Source organism: Capricornis sumatraensis, chromosome X (genome assembly GCF_032405125.1).
Source record: "Capricornis sumatraensis isolate serow.1 chromosome X, serow.2, whole genome shotgun sequence".
In the NCBI taxonomy this organism is placed as follows: Eukaryota; Metazoa; Chordata; class Mammalia; order Artiodactyla; family Bovidae; genus Capricornis; species Capricornis sumatraensis.
The window spans coordinates 75,494,780-75,514,668 of record NC_091092.1 but is presented as its reverse complement, the minus strand read 5'-3'; the positions used below and the strand labels follow the sequence as shown (position 1 = coordinate 75,514,668).

The 19,889-nt window shown below is 39.2% G+C and overlaps 1 non-coding gene across 1 annotated transcript; it reads right to left on the bottom strand.

Annotated features, from left to right (window-relative positions):
* Positions 1-18,031: 18,031 nt before the first annotated feature.
* Positions 18,032-18,103, bottom strand: TRNAC-GCA (transfer RNA cysteine (anticodon GCA)). The gene has a single exon. It is a non-coding gene; the product is annotated as a tRNA-Cys (tRNA).
* Positions 18,104-19,889: the final 1,786 nt, after the last annotated feature.

The following is a 19,889-nucleotide window of genomic DNA, read 5'->3' as shown; positions in this document are numbered from 1 at the left end:
GAGAAAAGGGAACTCTCTTACACTGTTGGTGGGAATGCAAACTAGTACAGCCTCTACGGAGAACAGTGTGGAGATTCCTTAAAAAACTGGAACTAGAACTGCCTTATGACCCAGCAATTCCACTGCTGGGCATACACCTGAGGAAACCAGAATTGAAAGAGACACATGTACCCCAATGTTCATCACAGCACTGTTTATAATAACCAGGACACGGAAGCAACCTCGATGTCCATCAGCAGATGAATGGATAAGAAAGCTGTGGTATATATACACAATGGAGTATTACTCAGCCATCAAAAAGAATACATTTGAATCAGTTCTAATGAGGTGGATGAAACTGGAACCGATTATACAGAGTGAAGTAAGCCAGAAAAAAAAAAAACACCAGTACAGTATACTAACACATATATATGGAATTTAGAAAGATGGTAATGATGACCCTGTATGCGAGACAACAAAAGAGACACAGATGTATAGAACAGACTTTTTGACTCTGTGGGAGAGGGAGAGGGCGGGATGATTTGGGAGAATGGCATTGAAACATGTATAATACCATATACGAAATGAATCACCAGTCCAGGTTCAGTGCAGGATATAGGATGCCTGGGGCTGGTGCACTGGGATAACCCAGAGGGATGGTATGGGGAGGGAGGTGGGAGGGGGGGTTCAGGAGTGGGAACTTATGTACACCCGTGGCAGATTCATGTTGATGTATGGCAAAACCAATGCAGTATTGTAAAGTAAAAAAAATAAATAAATAAACACATTTACATCGATAGAAAAAAAATAAAAATAAAAATGAACAAGCCAAAAAACAAATTAATAAAATTATCCCATTTATACTAGCATCAAGAAGAATAAAATATTTATGAATAAACTTAACCAAGAAGGTGAAAAACTTGCACACTGAAAAGAATAAAATGTTGCTGAAGGTAACTTAAAACACTAATAAACAGAATGACATTCATGTTCAAGGATTATAAGACTTAATATTGTCAACATATCAAAACCACTCAAAGCAATCTATAGATTCAATTCCATCTATATTTTTAAAAAACCCAATAATGATTTTTGCAGAAACAGAAAAATTCATCCTAGAATTCATGTGGAATTTCAAATAGCCAAAACAATCTTGAAAAGAATAATAAAGCTGGCAGCGTCACACTTACTGGTTTCAAAACTTACTATGAAGCTACAGTAATTAAAAAAAAAAAAAACAACATGGTACTGGGATGAGGACAGACATATAGACCAATGGAATAGAACAGAGAGCCCAGAAATAAGCTTTCACTATATGGTTAAAAGATTTTCAAGAAGGGTGCCAAGACCATTCAATGGGAAAGGGCAGTCTTTACAACAGATCGTGTTGGAAAACTGGATATCCACATAGAAAGGAAGTTGCACCCTTATCTTATACCATATACAAAAATTAACTCAATGGATCATTGTAAGAGCTAAAACTATAAAATACTTAGAAGAAAACATAGGAGGAAAGTGTCATAATGTTTGATCGGGCAATGATTTCTTGGATATGATATCAAAAGCAGGCAAGAAAAGGAAAAAAAATAAATTAGACTATATTAAAAACTTTTGTGGATCAAAGGAAACTACCAACAAAGTAAAAAGAAAATTCATAGAATGGGCAAAAATATTTGCTAATCATATAATCTGAAGAAGTATTCATAACCAGAATAAATTAAGAACCCTTATAATTTAGCCAATAAGTCCATGAAAAGATGTTCAATGTAACTAATCATCAGAAAAATGCTCATTAAAACCATGAGATACCATCTCACAAACATTAGGATGGCTATTATAAAAAAAATTGAGAATAATAAATGTTGACAAAGATATAGAAAATTTGGAACTCTTACTGTTTGTGGGAATGTAAAATGATTCAGCTGCTATGGAAAACAGTATTGCAGTTCTTAAAAAAATTAAAAATAGAATTACCATATAATCTAGCAAGTTCATTTCTGGGTATATACTGAAGAAAATTGAAAGCAGGGTCTCAAAGGAGTATTCACAGCAACATTATTCAAAATAGCCAAAAAGCAAGTCAAATGTCCATTGACAGATGAATGGATAAACAAAATGTGATATAAACATACAATGGAATATTATTCAACGTTTAAAAGGAAGTAAATTCTGACACATGGTACAACATGAATCAATGTCGAGGACTTCATGCTAAGTGAAATAAGCCAGTTACAAAAGGACAAATGAATACTACAGGACTCCACTTCCATGAGAAACCTTGAATAGTCTAATTCCTAGAGACAAAAAGTATAATGGTGATTGCCAGGGTCTGGGGAGAGGGTAGAAACGGAGAGCTATTGTTTAATGGATACAGAGTTTTAGTTTACAAGATGAAAAGAGGTCTAGAGATGGATGGTGGAAATGGTTGTATATGTGAATGTACCTAACTCCACAGAACTGTATACTTTAAAATGGTTAAGATGGCACATTTTTGTAATGCGTATTTTGCCACAATTAAAAATAATAAAATAAAAAGAATGAGCATCTGGAATGGACTGCCTTTGGGAGCAGTTACCTGCCTGTAGATACATCTAGGCAAGGTGATCTAGAAAAAATAATTAATGTAGCAAGTAAAAATTATTTAGATGACTTCCTAGTTATTTCCAAGAGGCAAAAAAACATTTGTGGCCAAGATGTCAATGTAAGGTTTAATGAGTAAACATACAAATGTCCAGGGTGGTAGTGCTTCTAAATGTTGTGATTTGCTGCACAAAGCACCAGTGAGGCACAACTTATACTTGTCTTCTGTTAGCAGGTAGTTAGAAATTATGCAATTGTTGGTTTACCTGATTCCATTATACACCTTTCAGTCCCAGGGAATCCTGCTGAAGAAAGTATTACATATGCAATTTATAACCCCCAGAGTACAACTATCTTACACCCAGTCTTAGAAATAGTTCTGTACACATAGCTCTCCCCTAGTAAAACACAATTTCCCTGAAATGTGGGGATATTTTACTCACCTACCACTCCATTATTACTCCTACCACCTCCCTTGTCCCAGCTACAGTATCCTATACTTAGTAGGTATTATTTAAGTATATAATATCTATGAATGACTTTGAACTTCAAATAAATGGAATGAGAAAGCCCCTTTAATACCCCTCCCAGAAATTAAGGGCCTGTCTCAAATATCAAGGCAGTTCCAAACCGCCATAAGTGCCTTTAATGTATATTAAGGTCTCTCTCTGCCTGACTGTTGAGTTTGGATATTAGTCTTCTCAAGTCCTAGGACTGGAACTTACACAATTGGCTTTCTTGGTTCTTAGGCCTTTGAATTCAGGCTGGAAGTACACTGTTGGCTTTACTGGGTCTCCAGTTTGCAGACAGAATTTTGTGGGACTTCTCAGCCTCTATAATCACATGAGCCAATTACTTATTTTGTGTACACACACACACACACACACACACGCACGCACGCACACATGCACGCACACACTATTGATTCTTTCTCTCCGGAGAATCCTGACTAATACAGATTTTGACCAAAAGTCCCCTTCATGACATTTAAAATATTTAATCATAAATGATTCAAAGTTACAGGCCAGAAGACTCATAAGGGAAGCCAAGTATACAGATACAAACCTATCCCCTATTGGGTGAGTTTTAACTTCAGGTCAAAGATTAACCTTCTATTTGGCCAAAGCCTTACTTGCTAACTCAAAAATGGGAAGGTAGTAATTAACTAGATCAGTGGTTCCCAACCTGAGGTCCCTGGTCTTAACAGACCACAACAGTAATCATCAGGATCCTCAAGTCATTTTTAATATTTCAAACCTTTAAAGAAAACAGTACTTAACTGTCATACAGCTGTCCCAGTTATCTAAACGTCAAATTTCTTTGCTTTTCCCTGGAATTACAGCAACCAAGCACAATAATATTGCTTATTTATGCTGATTAGAAGCTCTGACATACACATATGTGTTGTATATGAACACAGATAACTATTATTTAATAAATGTAACTTTTTCAGAAGAAATAACAACCTCTTCGAAGCACTAGGCCTTATAAAAAATGATTAGAAAAGGGTTTGGGAGGGCTTGAAAATATTGGGAAGTACTGATCTCACTGATCTGTGGCTGAGGTCCCTTGCAGTTCTTCCAGGTCCCATATCTACTTGCCTTTCTTGTCTTTTCTAGTGAAGACTACAGTCTTCACCTAACTGAGACACTGGAAACAGACTAATAATGGACTTCTTGATCTGCCACCCTCTTTGGGTCTGAGGACAGCTGTGACATTTCTGCAACCTCCTATGTCCCCTACACCCACACATTCAGACCTGATAAAAAGCAAGATTTCCCATGGCCAAGCTGGCCAGCATACAGGCAAGTTCGCTGCAGTTTAGATGCTGTAAGTGCCACTTCACATTTCCCAAAGCCTTTGATAGGTGTAGCAGGTTCAGACTCCCACAGAGAAGTTGTCTGCCCAGTTTGAAGGAGAAAAGCTTCTCAGTGCCTAAAACCACTCCTTGTTATAAAGGCAGCTTTAGCTCTGCAGCTTTTGCTGTGGGGAGGGGAAAGAGGTGTGGAAAGAAGCTCCCTTGAATTGAAACTTGAATCTGGGGGTAAACACAGCTGGGACGTGGTCCAACACTGGCTTCTATAACCTGGAAACAAGAGCACCCTATGTCCTAGCAAAATACACATTTGCTGAGTCTCGTCCTGCCTATTTCTAAACCTCAATCAACTGCCGAAATAAGTATCTTTAAAAAGAAAATCTTTTGGCAGGGGAAAGGGCTCTTTTTAGAGGAATTTGCTTAATTATTTCAATTTAAAATCTTGAACATTTTTAATCTCACAGTCCTCACTAATTTGCAAGCACACACTCACTCATGAACACACACAGACACTTACACACACACACACACACACACACACACCAGCCCTGCACGAGCTTGAGGCAGAAATGCAGTTAGCCACTAGCATGACTCCTGCCTTTCCAGCCCTGTGTGAAAGAATAGAGCCTGGAACTGAAAAATTGAACCTGTCAAGTGCTTCTGAACAACTACTGTGAATTGACATTTGGCCCACCTAAAGAAAATCACAGGCAGCAAGGGCAAGTTAGCAATGAACTAAACTGATTAAAGCAGAAGCATGGTGAGCTTCAGTGAGCTAAGGTCTGACTTTCTAAGACCCAAGACGACCAGGAATAACTGTGCTTCCATTTAACTTTATTTTATTTTGTAATCTCAGCATTCTGCTTTTTTTTTTTTTTTTTTTTTTTGCTGTGTAACCTTGAGTGAGTAGCTTAATCTTTTGGTGCTTCATTGGTTCAAACACACTGAACTGTCTAGAGTGACAAACCATCACCTCTCTTCGTGCAGGTCTTGATAGTTGAATGTAGTTTTGCATGTACAACAATGAGTGCAACCAAAATTGTACTCAACAATTCTAATCATGTATGTGCATGTGTGTAGAAGTGATGTGGCTTAGTCAGGGATGGAGCCCCCTCTCACATAAATGCTGAAGAAGTTTTAAACACTATTGTCCTGTATGTTCTGCAGCTTGGAAAAATTGAACACCTGACTTCACCCTCATAGAACAGGGAAAACAATCATTATCTCTTCCTTGAGGTGGCTTCTCTGAGCCTGGAAGCCTGAGAATTCACTCCTCATGCACCTGAGGGTCACTGCCTATGCTTGGAGGTGGAGGGGTGTGTCAGGGTATCTCTTGGTCACACTCCAAATTTCTGACCACAATCTAACTGTTATGTATGAATAATTCAGGATCAGGAGTCCTGAAAATGTCAGTCTAGATTTTGTTGTTGTTGTTGTTGTGTAGAAGAACAAGATCTAGTCAAAGGACAGGAACCATCTTGCTGGGGAATATAGCATGGTCCTTGTTTCTTCTCTGCATAAGTCCCTCCCTATGCTATCGATATTTTAATGGTTATATAGCAAAAGTGTGCCTTAAAAATTATTCACTGACAAGATTTCAATGTACAAATCTGTCTTTTGAAACTGTGCATTATGACATTATAATGTTAAGTGGGGAAAAGGCAAGGTACAACCACAGAAACATTAAAAACATACAGGAAAAAAGTTCAGAAGATAAAAATATTAAATTGAGCAGTCCTTGATTTCTTCATTTTTACACTCTTCCATATTTCCCACACTTTATTAAAATGGAATTTTTATAACCATTGACTTCTGTTTTAGGTTTCTTTTTTCTCTTTTTTCACCATGGAAAGATTTCATGTACAGGATATGGAGTCAGGGGTCTCAAATAAATTAAATGGACATGTGGCCTTGTTAAGTAATTTTCCTTCTCTGGCCTTCTATTACTCCTTCAAAATATGAGGTAGGAGACTGACAAGGCAGTATCCTTAGAGACCCTTCCAATTTTGCTCTTCAGTGTTTTATAGCCAAAATCACTGAGCTGGCTGAGCTGCCTAAAGCCTTTGCAAATTGTTCTCTGGTCCTGCTGCTAAGTCACTTCAGTCGTGTCCGACTCTGTGCGACCCCATAGATGGTAGCCCACCAGGGTCCCCTATCCCTGAGATTCTCCAGGCAAGAACACTGGAGTGGGTTGCCATTTCCTTCTCCAATGCATGAAAGTGAAAAGTGAAAGTGAAGTCACTCAGTCGTGTCCAACCCTCAGCGACCCCATGGACTGCAGCCTTCCAGGGTCCTCTGTCCATGGGATTTTCCAGGCAAGAGTACTGGAGTGGGGTGCCATTGCCTTCTCCCATTCTCTGGTCCTAAGAGCTATCAATTAGTTGGATTCTCCAATTTTCCTGTAATGTAATTAGGTATCACTTTATAATGAAAAATATCATGAAAAAGTAAGGTACATGTAATTGACTCTACAATACAGCTAGAATAGGAAAAGAAATGTAAAAAAGAAAATGGAATACATCCCTAAACAAGATGTCGAGTGAAGGAAAAGAAAGCTAGCTGCAGAATAACACATACATTAGGATATTATTATTTATGTAAATTAAGATAGGCACACAGGACAATTCTATATATTGCTTCTCACTCTCTTTCTTTAGTCCCTCAGTCATGTCTGACTCCTTGTCACCCCATGGACTGTAGCCCACCAGGCTCCCCTATCCATGGAATTCTCCAGGCAAGAATACTGGAATAAGTAGCCATTCTTTTCTCCCAGGTGATCTTCCCAACTCAGGGATTGAACCTGGGTCTCTTGCATTGCAGGCAGATTCTTTATCATCTGAGCCACCAGGGAAGCCCATATGGATATATAAACTATATGGAAGAATACATACCAAATTAATCTTTGCCTCTGGGAATGAATGGAGAGGAATAGGGGATTGAATTTGACTTGTCTATAATGTGTTATAATGTGTTTCCCACTGGGAAAAGATCTAAAGCAAACTTTATGTTGAAAATGTTAACAGTTGTTGTGCAACATGAATAAGGTTTGGAGATCAGCTATATAACATAGTGCTTAGAGTTAACAATACTGTACACTTAAAGATTTGTTAAGTGGGTAGACATGTTAAGTGTTCTTACCACACACACACAAAAAATGTTAAGTTTGTCAATTCTGAGTCAAGATCCAGGTGTGTTTGTTATATTATTGATTCTCAATGTTTTTTGGTATTTTTCTAATCACTCAAAATAAAACATGCCATTTTTAAAAGCAAAAGGTTGATTATTTCTTTTCCGTATTTTTCAAAATCTGTTAAATGTTCATGGATTATTTTGATATATGGTAAACAAATTTAATCTCAAAACTAGGGAAATGGAAAAGAGAAAAAAGTAATGAGACAAAGAAAAATAAAAGAAGGGGGTCACCAGAATGAGATACAGAGAAGCCCTGGGAGCCTCAGGAACTTTTGGCCCAAAAGTAACCAACAAACTCAAAGATTTAACAAACAGATTTAGCCAAAGATTTAACAAACAGACCTATTGCAAGATGGGGGCTTTTGGGTGTTCCATCCCCCATCCCTTACCATACGTATTTAAAACCCCACTCTGTCTCATTGATTTTCTGCAGACAGAAACTTCCAGTGAGTCTCCTCCAATTACCTAGCCTTTCAGGGACAAAATTTCCATCTTGCCTTCCAAGGCGGCTGCTACAACACCACAAATCACCTTCTGCCATCCTTTCTTGAGCCAAACTCCTACTGATTTCCAGAAATCATATGGGGAATATGACTTTCTAAATTTATTCCCTCACAGTACTCAGCTCACAATATTTTTTAAACTAAATGTCTTACTGTAAAAGTTGAACCTGCTGAAGATAAAAGCTTTTCCTTTTTCCTCTATTGTCCTTCCCCAAGCTAAATCCCCCTCATAGTCAGAAATGCCATTTTATCCTACAACTCTGAAGAAATTTCAGTCATCTTGGTTCTTTGCTGCATACTGATTGACAATTCGATCCATTTGCTTTTATCACTTCACAGTCTCTTGATTTCTCCCATGGCCCCTTTGTCAGCTCTTTTCCCCTAGCCCTCCTTGCTTTCTGTGGGCACCTCACAATATGATATTTTTGAATGGCTCTTCCTACCCTGAACTTCTGCTACACGTAGGAGCTATAGCTCTTAGTTGATATAACTGAAGTGCTGGTTCCAGACTTAACTCTCTAAGGGTAGCAGTGACCTTGTATCCAGCCACACAACATGCCAGGAAAGCAGCTATAGTCAAAGGAGATATGGATCATGGGCAACATCAAGTGGAAGGTTGAAGGCCCTGCTGATAAGTGAAGAGGGTAGGCTATGAAGGCGAGGAAGAGTTAAGTGGAATGGATGAACACAGCCTTCATGTGTTCAGAAGTGATAGTCCCTCTTACCTCACAATTCAGAGACCACTGACAGGGCAATCTAAGGGAAGGGATCAGGGCTTGGTCTATAGTAATCACTCTGTCCCTGATTTACAGTATGGCTTTGTGAAATTCACTTTAAAGTACCAGAGACTCAGTTCCCTCATCTGGAACATGTTGCCATCATGGAAATTGTTGCTGTGGGAAAAGACCTTAGAGATTAGCTCTAGACCAAGCCCTCATTTCACAGTTTGAAAACTCAGGCCCAGGAAAGGGAAGCAACTTGTCCTATGTGGTCTTCAATATTTACCTTTCTTAACTCCATGAGGTTGTTTGTGAGGTCACATGAAATAAAACATAGGAGCCCTTTTAATCCTCTAGAAGAGAGGGGCTATAGAATTCTAAGGTGTTATTTTTGGCAGCCTTAGTGCCTTTGGCCCCTTAATAACTGTATCCTGAATGAAGATACACCAATCTTAGTTTTAACTTCCTCAGGACCACTGAACACACAGCTGTCTCTCTCAGCTGGCCATCTCAGCAACAAGCGCAAAAAACAGCTCTCTACCCTATTATCCACTGCTGCTTCTCCCACCTTAAACTATCCCAGCTGCTTGAGCATTCCTTCTATCTGACAGTCTGGAAACAACTGGTAGCCCCAGAGTCCTCCTCTGAACTCACTGTAGCCAATACTGCCTTACATCGTGTGACATCCAGCATTTCCGTGCCATAAGTAGGACATATGGAGAAGGGAGAAGCTCATTATAAAGGGCCTTCTAGAGGGATCTTGGGAGTGAGAACAGAGCCATGCAAATCAGAGAAAGGCTGAAGAAAACCAAAAGGACAGAGGGCAAAATAAAAAGCATACCTAGGATCACACTTTTTCTTTCAGTGCATACCTAGGATCACACTTTTTCTTTCAGAGTCAAAATGGCTCTTCATTTAAAAGAGTAATTTGAGGGTGTTCCTCTCTAGTACATGGTCTGGCTGTATGATGCAGAATTCTGGATTCTTAAGTATAATAAGATGATTTTTCAGAAAATAAAAGAACCCCATTCCTGGCATTAGCTGCATCCACTTTAAGCCTCTATTAACCAACGGTACTCAGTACTGGAAGATATAAAAGTCATATCTGAGGGTCGAATGGCAGAGGTGAGAATCAGAAAGGAGAGATTAGTCCACCTACCTGCTTTTCAGCATCTTTCAGTAGTTGGCTAAAAGTGACTTGTCCCTTACGAATCATGAGTTATCAGGGTCAGCAGTATCATGACATTACCAACTTATCTGGACAATAAACAAATGGGTTTTTCCATTTATTCAAGTGCTAAATACATGTACATGTAGCAACCAAAGCATTATTGAAATAGAGCAAAAAAGCAGTGGCTTATAGGAAAGGGTGAGATAAATGACAAGGAAGGCTAACTCTAGGTTCTCTTCCCAGATTTATACAGCAATATCCTGATCCTGGCCCCTCTGCTTAACCAGTGACCACTGTCTTCAAAATTAACTGGTGTATTTGCAGCCTCCTTGAGAGACAAAGTGACAAATTTGGATTCTGGTTGCTCCTACTGTATTATTTCCATATGTCTGAGTAACAGACCTGGAATACTCACCTCTTCCCCACAAATGCACATATGGAAGGATCTAGGTGAGCCATGGTCCTGGATTTACAACCTACACCTTGATCTTGTGTTATCAAGTATGTCTACCTCTCTGTCTCCACAGTGTAACTTTCAAACTGTTTATTCTTCAGATGACTGTCGATGACTTTCTTTTTGTTTAGCTTTAAGTCAAACCACATAAATCTGAAAAAACTCATTGTAGCACTGCATAATTCTTTTTTCTTTCACTTATTTAGCCAAATGAATTTGACTATGTCATTTATGAAACATCCTAACATACCAAGGCCACAACTTTACACATATAGGATTTGTTACCAGAAAATGCAATGTGACTTATAGACTATACATATGACATACATTAAATAGACAATGGGTGCACCTCTTCTCTTACTGAGATGTAAAGTACATAGGCAGCCCTACGCAAACACCTGAAGATGTACTCACAAATATAGAGATCCAAGAAGGGAAAATGTTACTGAACTACCTCAAGAGGAAATTGAGAACACTGACTCTACATTAAGGAAACTCCTACAAATCTAAGCAAAGAGAGATTTGAGAAGGCAACAGTTATGCCAGTGTACAAAGAATCTGTGTAACAGTATCTACTGCCTCCCTGGGCCTTGGACAAAAAAGTGCCAACAAGTCAACACAGCTCTGTAAAGGACAGAGCTCTGTCACAAATGCCACCCCCACGAAAACTGAGTAAGCATGCTGGAGATAAATGACATAACAGGGGGCCACCAAGATGCCAAATAAACCCTAGATTCTACAAATCAACAGAATGCCCTATTCATAACTTAATCTTTTCTGTTAATATTTCCTCAATCAACAGTTACTTCAGCCATAGATGTGAAGTTTGTTGCTATGAATAAACAAACTTCTCCCCAATAGGAGAGAATTTCCCTTTAACAAAATGAAGTACGACAGGAATCTGCAACACGTTACTCCACTTCTCTTACAAAGATTGAGAGAAAGAAACATATTTAATACTTGGTATAGTTTCTATCAACTCTCAGGTCAGTTCAGTTCAGTCGCTCAGTCCTGTCTGACTCTTTGCGACCCCATGAACCGCAGCACGCCAGGTCTCCCTGTCCATCACCAACTCCCAGAGTTTACCCAAACTCATGTACATTGAGTCGGTGATGCCATCCAACCATCTCATCCTCTGTCGTCCCCTTCTCCTCCCGCCCTCAATCTTTCCCAGCATCAGGGTCTTTTCAAATGAGTCAGTTCTTCACATCAGGTGGCCAAAGTATTGGAGTTTCAGCTTCAAAATCAGTCCTACCAATGAACACCCAGGACTGATCTCCTTGCAGCCCAAGGGACTCTCAAGAGTCTTCTCCAATTCCACAGTTCAAAAGCATCAATTCTTCAGTGCTCAGCTTTCTTTATAGTCCAACTCTCACATTCATACATGACCACTGGAAAAACCATAGCCTTGACTAGATGGACTTTTGTTGACACAGTAACGTCTCTGCTTTTCAATATGTTGTCTAGGTTGATCATAACTTTCCTTCCAAGGAGTAAGTGTCTTTTAATTTCATGGCTGTAATCACCATCTGCAGTGATTTTGGAGCCCAAAAAAGTAAAGTCAGCCACTGTTTCCACTGTTTCCCCATCCATCAACTCTACTATATTGATAATGTCCAGTTGAGTTCCTTGTACACATATCCTTGTAGTATTCATAGCACCACAGGCTTTGGAAACAAAACCCCAGCCACAGATCTCAAATCCAATAACTAGGTCCTTGTTGTATTCTACCTATGCCACAGTATCTCACACCAAACCTCAATTGTTATAGAACCAACCTTCCTTTCTCACTTCTGGTCTTCCTATGACAGCCATCTATGTATGTACTGTTCAGTATGGTAGCCACTAACCACATATGCTTATTAAGCACTTGAAATGTGACTGAATTCCAACCCCTCGCCAGAAGTAATAAGAAGCCCTGCCCTCCAAGTGTCTACAGAGGCTGAGCGGGGAACCTGAACTTCCACTTCCACCTAGCAGTAACAAAGGCATCACACTCCCTTCCCCTGCTGAAGCAATGTCGAAAAGAGCTAGCTAAACAGAAGGTTTGAATAAGACCCTGAGTCTCATAATGTAATACAAAAATGTCCAGGTTTCTATTAAAAATCACTCGTCATACCAAGAACCAGAAATATTTTAAGCTGAATGAAAACAGGAAATAAATAGATGTCAAAGCTAAGATGACAGATATTAGAATTAACTAGCAATGATTTTTAAATAGCCATGATAAAAATGCTTCAGTAATAAATTACAAATACTCTTAAAACAAATGAAAAATACAAAGTCTCAGCAAAGAAATATAAGATACATGTTTAAGGACCAATTAGAATTTTTAGAAATTAAAAATACAATAACTAAAATTCTAAAAAAATATCAATATATGGGCTCTAAAATATAATGAAAGGGACTAAGGAAAGAATTAGCTAACTTGAAGACCAAATGATAGAAATTATGCAATCTGAACAAAGAAACTCAAATTGAAAAATAATGAACAGGATCTCTGTGGGGCTATAAAGAAATATCTAACTTTCCTGTCATTAGAGGAGGCCTGGAACAACAGGATAAAGAAGGCAGGACAGAAAAAGTATTCAAAGAAATAATGGCTGAAAACTTCCCAAACTTGGCAAAAGACATAAACCTACAGATTCAGGTAGCTAAGAGTATATGCAGTGAAAATATCCTTCAGGAACACAGGGGAAATCAAGAAATCTAAGATGAAGGAAAACCAAGAGACTGTGTTGCTAACAAACCGGCACTAAAAGAATGACTAAAGGAAGGTCTCTAAACAGAAAGAAAAATATAAAAGAAGGAATCCTGAAACCTCAAGAAGGAAGTTAGGACAATAGAAAGTAAAAGTAAGAGTAAATACAATTGACTTTGCTTCTCCTGTTGAGTTCTCACAGTTATGTTTGACAGTTGAAGCAAAAATCACGACACTGTCTGATGTAATTCTAAATATATACAAAAGAAATATCTAGGACTATAATATTATCAGTGAGGGAGCATACAAGGACTTAAAGAGAGGTAAGGTTTATTTAAGCAGGTAAAATGTTGATACTAGTAGACCGTGATAAGTTAGGTACAGGAATTCTGGAAAACAGTTGTGCAGTTTCTTAAAAAACTAAACATACACTTACCATATGACCTAGTAATTACACCCTTGGGCATTTTCCCCAGAGAAATGAAAACATGTTCATACAAAAAACTTTACACTAAACTGTACAGCTTTCTTTGTAATAGCCCAGAACTGGACACAACCAAAATGTTCCTAAGGTAAATGATTAAACAAAAGGTTTCAAGGTAGCTCAGTGGTAAAGAATCCACCTGCCAATACAGGAAACAAAGAAGACCCAGATTTGATCCCTGGGTCGGGAAGATCCCTTGGAGAAAGAAATGGCAACCCACTCCAGTATTTACCAGAATTTATGCATGAAGAATTGATGCTTTTGAAGCGTGGTGTTGGAGAAGACTCTTGAGAGTCCCTTGGACTGCAAGAAGATCCAAGCAGTCCATTCTGAAGGAGATCAGCCCTGGGATTTCTTTGGAAGGAATGATGCTAAAGCTGAAACTCCAGTACTTTGGCCACCTCATGCAAAAAGTTGACTCTTTGGAAAGACTCTGATGCTGGGAGGGATTGGGGGCAGGAGGAGAAAGGGACGACAGAGGAAGAGATGGCTGGATGGCATCACTGACTCGATGGACATGAGTCTGGGTGAACTCCAGGAGTTGGTGATAGACAGGGAGGTTTGGCGTGTTTCAATTCATGGGGTCACAAAGAGTCGGACATGACTGAGCGACTGAACTGAACTGAATGCATGAAGAATCCCACGGATAGAGAGACTGGTGGGCTGTAGTCTATGGGGTAACAAAGAGTTGGACACAACTGAGTGACTGAATACACATACATGCAACCTGTACCGCTTTCTTTGCAATAGCCAAACACTGGACACAACCAAAATGTTCCTAACAGGTAAATGGTTAAACAAACAACAATATATACATACCATGGAATACTGCTCAACAGCATAAAGAAATGTACCATTTATACGCAAGACAGTTTAGATCTCAAGGGCATTATACTGAGTGAAAAAAACGAACCTGAAAAGGTCACATACTCCATGACTCTATCATTTTTGAAATGACAAAACTATAGATTCATTTTTTAAAAAGTATTAGTGACTGCCAGGGTTTGGGGATAAAGGGCGTGAGGGGGTGAATGTGACTGTAAAAAAAAATAATAATAGGTAGCACAAGACAGATCTTTGTGCTTCCCTGGTGGCTCAGAGGTTAAAGCGTCTGCCTCCAATGCGGGAGACCCAGGTTTGATCCCTGGGTCGGGAAGATCCTCTGGAGAATGAAATGGCAATCCACTACAGTATTCTTGCCTGGAGAATCCCAAGGACAGAGAAGCCCAGTAGGTTACAGCCCACGGGGTCGCAAAGAGTCGGACACGACTGAGCGACTTCACCTTAATAGTACTTTATATTGATAGTGTTAGTGGTACATAAATCTACACATGTGATAAAATGACACAGAACTAAACAAACCTATTGTTCTAACACCAAGTTCAAGGTTTTGGTCTTATACTATAGTTAGGTAAGATTTAACTATTGGTGGAACTAGGTGAAAGGTACATAGGACCTCTCTGTCCTTGAAACTTCCTGTGAATCTATTATTTCAAGATGGAAAGAAAAAAAATCAAGTCACTGTCACTACTATAACCTGTGAATATGTCATGTTATATGGCACAGGGGAATTAAGGTTGCAGATGGAATTAAGTTTGCAAATCAACTAACCTTGAGATGGGGAAATAATTCTGTCCTGTTCATCCAAGTCGGAGAAGGCAATGGCAACGCACTCCAGTACTCTTGCCTGGAAAATCCCATGGATGGAGGAGCCTGGTAGGCTGCAGTCCAGGGGGTTGCACAGAGTTGCACACTACTGAGCAACTTCACTTTCACTTTTCACTTTCATGCACTGGAGAAGGAAATGGCAACCCACTCCAGTATTCTTGCCTGGAGAATCCCAGGGACAGGGGAGCCTGGTGGGCTGCTTTCTATGGGGTCACACAGAGTCGGACATGACTGAAGTGACTTAGCAGCAGCAGCAGCAGCAGCATTCATCCAAGTAGACTCAATGTAATTACCAAGTTCTTTAAAAGTAGAAGAGGGAGGCAGGAGAGTGAGCTATCAGAGAAGGAGACATGACAATGGAAGCAAGATTGAAGTGATGCAATGTAAGGAATCAATCCATTATTGCTGATTTTGAGAATGTAGGGAAGCCATGAAACAAGAAATGTAGGCAGAATCTAGAAGCTGGAAAAGAAAAGGAAATGGAGTCTCTCCTACAGCCTCCAGAAAGGAATACAGCCCTGCTCATACCTTAATTTTACCCCAGTGAGACCTATTTCAGATTCTTGACCTCTAGAATTGTAAGATAATAAATTTATGTTGTTCTAAACCACTGAGCTTTTGGTAATTTGTTACAGTAGCTACAGAAAACTAATACAATCACCAACTAGGAGTTAAAAACTAACCCACTCAAAGATGGCTTTTTGCAGAGTACATTCAATTCATTAGTCAGAAGTGAATAACTAAGGACTGTAATCTTGAGTTATATATATTGTAATCTTGAGTTGTATATATTATATATATTGACCATGGCTATATACCATGGCTAATGTAATCTGCAATTCCATATCACCAATGATATCAATAATAGAAATCTTGCCTCATAATCGAAGGGAAAAGAAATATGTTACTCCTTATCAAGTGGGGCCTGCTAAGGCAATGCAAACATAAGAATAGAAGCATTTGTGCCATGGAGGCTGGAAATCTTGTTTCAGTTTCAGTTCAGTTCAGTTCAGTCGCTCAGTCGTGTCTGACTCTTTGTGACCCCATGAATCACAGCACGCCAGGCCTCCCTGTCCATCACCAACTCCCGGAGTTCACTCAAACTTGTGTCCATAGCGTCGGTGATGCCATCCAACCATCTCATTCTCTGTCGTCCCCTTCTCCTCCTGCCCTCAATCCCTCTCAGCATCAGGGTCTTTTCCAATGAGTCAACTCTTCGCATGAGGTGGCCAAAGTACTCCTTCCAATGAACACCCAGGACTGATCTCCTTTAGGATGGACTGGTTGGACCTCCTTGCAGTCCAAGGGACTCTCAAGAGTCTTCTCCAACACCACAGTTCAAAAGCATCAATTCTTCGGCACTCAGCTTTCTTCACAGTCCAACTCTCACATCCATACATGACCACTGGAAAATTCATAGCCTTGACTAGACGGACCTTTGTTGGCAAAGTAATATCTCTGCTTTTCAATATACTATCTAGGTTGGTCATAACTTTCCTTCCAAGGAGTAAGCGTCTTTTAATTTCATGGCTGCAATCACCATCTGCAGTGATTTTGGAGCCCCCCAAAATAAAGTCTGACACTGTTTCCACTGTTTCCCCATCTATTTCCCATGAAGTGATAGGACCAGATGTCATGATCTTAGTTTTCTGAATGTGGAGCTTTAAGCCAACTTTTTCACTCTCCTCTTGTCACTTTCAACGAGAGGCTTTTTAGTTCCTCTTCACTTTCTGCCATAAGGGTGGTGCAATCTGCATATCTGAGGTTATTGATATTTCTCCAGGCAATCTTGATTCCAGCTTGTGCTTCTTCCAGCCCAGCGTTTCTCATGATGTACTCTGCATATAAGTTAAATAAGCAGGGTGACAATATACAACCTTGACGTACTCCTTTTCCTATTTGGAACCAGTCTGTTGTATCATGTCCAGTTCTAACTGTTGCTTCCTGACCTACATATAGGTTTCTCAAGAGGCAGATCAGGTGGTCTGGCACTCCCATCTCTTTCAGAATTTTCCACAGTTTATTGTGATCCACACAGTCAAAGGCTTTGGCATAGTCAATAAAGCAGAAATAGATGTTTTTCTGAACTTTCTTGCTTTTCGATGATCCAGCAGATGTTGGCAATTAGCTAGAGAGAATTTTCTCCTGTGTTAGTAAAGAGGGCATTTATACTTATTTTCTAACAGGGGGAATGTAGAAATCATAGGAAAAAATGCATTAAATTAGAAAAAGGATGGGGTTAATAAAGTTGGTAAAAAAAAAAACTCAGCAGAAACAAAGCTAATTTTTTATAATACAGGAGAATCTGTTTTATTCTTTTCTCCTCCTCAGGATCCTAGTGCTTAGCATGTAGTAGATGCTCAATAAATGTTTGCTGAATCGAGTTAGAAATGATCAATAATGGATCCTTTCAGATTTAGAATTCCATTAGTCCTCATACTCTGCCATACTCCAAACTGCTAAGAATAGAAACAAAGGGACAGGCAAGAAACATTTATTCATAGATAGGAATACCACGTATTTTTACCTTTGCATTTGCATTGCAAATTCTTACCATTGCATTTGCATAGCACATATGTGGCATGCTTGCAGAGGTTAAGGAGCATTGCCTTTAATATATAATGTTGAAGTGTGAAGTGAAGTCACTCAGTCATACCCGACTCTTTGCGACCCAGTGGATTGTAGCCCGCTCAGGCTCCTCTGTCCATGGGATTCTCCAGGCAAGAATACTGGAGTGGGCTGCCATTTCCTTCTCCAGGGGATCTTCCCAACCCAGGGATCGAACCTGGGTCTCCTGCATTGCAGGCAGACGCTTTATCCTCTGAGCCACCAGGGAAGCTCCAGAATGGCTAACATTGCAAAAGGCCCATGAGTCCCAATGGTCCTTATGAAGATATCTGGACACCACCTCCCTCTCTGGCTCCATCAACATACTTAACAGTCAGTGCTAGCAAGAGTTTCCTATTTTTGTCAAGATAAAATTTCTCTTTGGCTAAGAGAAATATATAGAAATAGAAAACTGAAGAGAGAGCAATGGAGGCAAGTAAGTGTGAGTGAGCTTTTATGTAATGTATTTTATATATTAATAATGAACTTGCAGAGGTTGAGTGTTGAACAAAATCTGAAAGTTAACAAGTCAAAGATTTAGAGAAACTAGCCCTGACTTGGCTTTGGTGAGAACAGTAATGGCAGAATGAGTAATAAGTGACTCTTTTTCATAATAAAAAGAATGCCTGTGAAGGCTAATCAGAAAAATGCTTATAACAGTAGCTGAGAGCTGTGAACCACAAGTATACTAATACCAGGCTTTTTTGAAAGAGTCGTCTTCATGTCTCCCCTTTCAAGTTACCTTGACGATGACAGTCATGCAACAGGAATTCGTGTAACAACTGGGCAAAGGCTAGTGCAGACGTTTTTAACTCACAATGCATGGTTGTACTCCCTGAAAATGCATGAAAGTGTCATATCTTTAAATTAGCACAATTCTGAAAAGAGTATCCTTGACATTCATCAAATTTTCAAAAGGGTTCATGCCAAAAAAAAGGTTAGGAACCACTGAGCTAGACAGTAATGGTCCATTTTTTCTACTCCCCTACTTAGTAAAACTCTTCTTCAGAATGTGTTCTAGTAACTTAGTAAATAAAGAGACAGAGGGTCTCTGTTCAAGCAAGTTGCAGGGACCTGGTCTCTGGGTTAATAAATCACATGGATGCCTAGAATGACGTGGAAAATATTGGAAAGGAAGATGGGAAGAATTCATTAGCACCACAAAATTTAAGTTACTGCAATAGGCAGGAAAGAAAAGATCATTATTGACATTTCAATTCAAATTCACATGTGGATTTCACCTATGGGATCATTCTCCTGCCACCTCACCAGGTTCTGGACAGTCTCCTAACCCCTAGATATCAGCTGATAGGTATGTGTTCAGGAAATGTGGACTCATTTGACAGTGGCCTAAGTAAAGCTCAATTATGAAGAGGAAGCTTGTAAACATTTGCAAAAGCAACTCTAAATGGCTTCACATTTTCTTCTTGTCTACATTATTTCTTTTTCCATAGCAAGCCAGATTTGGCCTGTGGGCTATAGTCTGTTTTGACTCTGGCCCTAGATCAATGAAAACCAATCATAGATACTTAAGACTGGAAGGCAGTTTAAAAAGTTATCTTGTCCATTACAGAAAAAACAAATGGAAATATACATAATATATGTAATATATACATATATATATATTTCATTCATATATTTGTATATTTGGCAAGACCAGTGTCTGGCAAACTATTCTGGACACAGAAGTACCTGTGAACTTCTCAAAACATGTTCTAAAATGAAACTAACACAACACTGTAAATCAACTATACTCCAATTCAAAAAAATTTTTTTAAAAAAGAAGAATTCAAAGAATTTCATGATTTCACTTCAGGACCCTGGTTTCGATCCCTGGTCAGGGAACTAAGATGCTACGTGCTACAGGGAGGGCTAAATAAATATTTAGAAGAAAAGAATTCACACCTCAGCTGCTACCACCCTTTTTTGTCTTACAACAGTTCATACTATGGTCAGGATGATCTTTCTAAACCTAAATGCCTTCTGATATGCTTTAAGCCTATAAACTATTACCA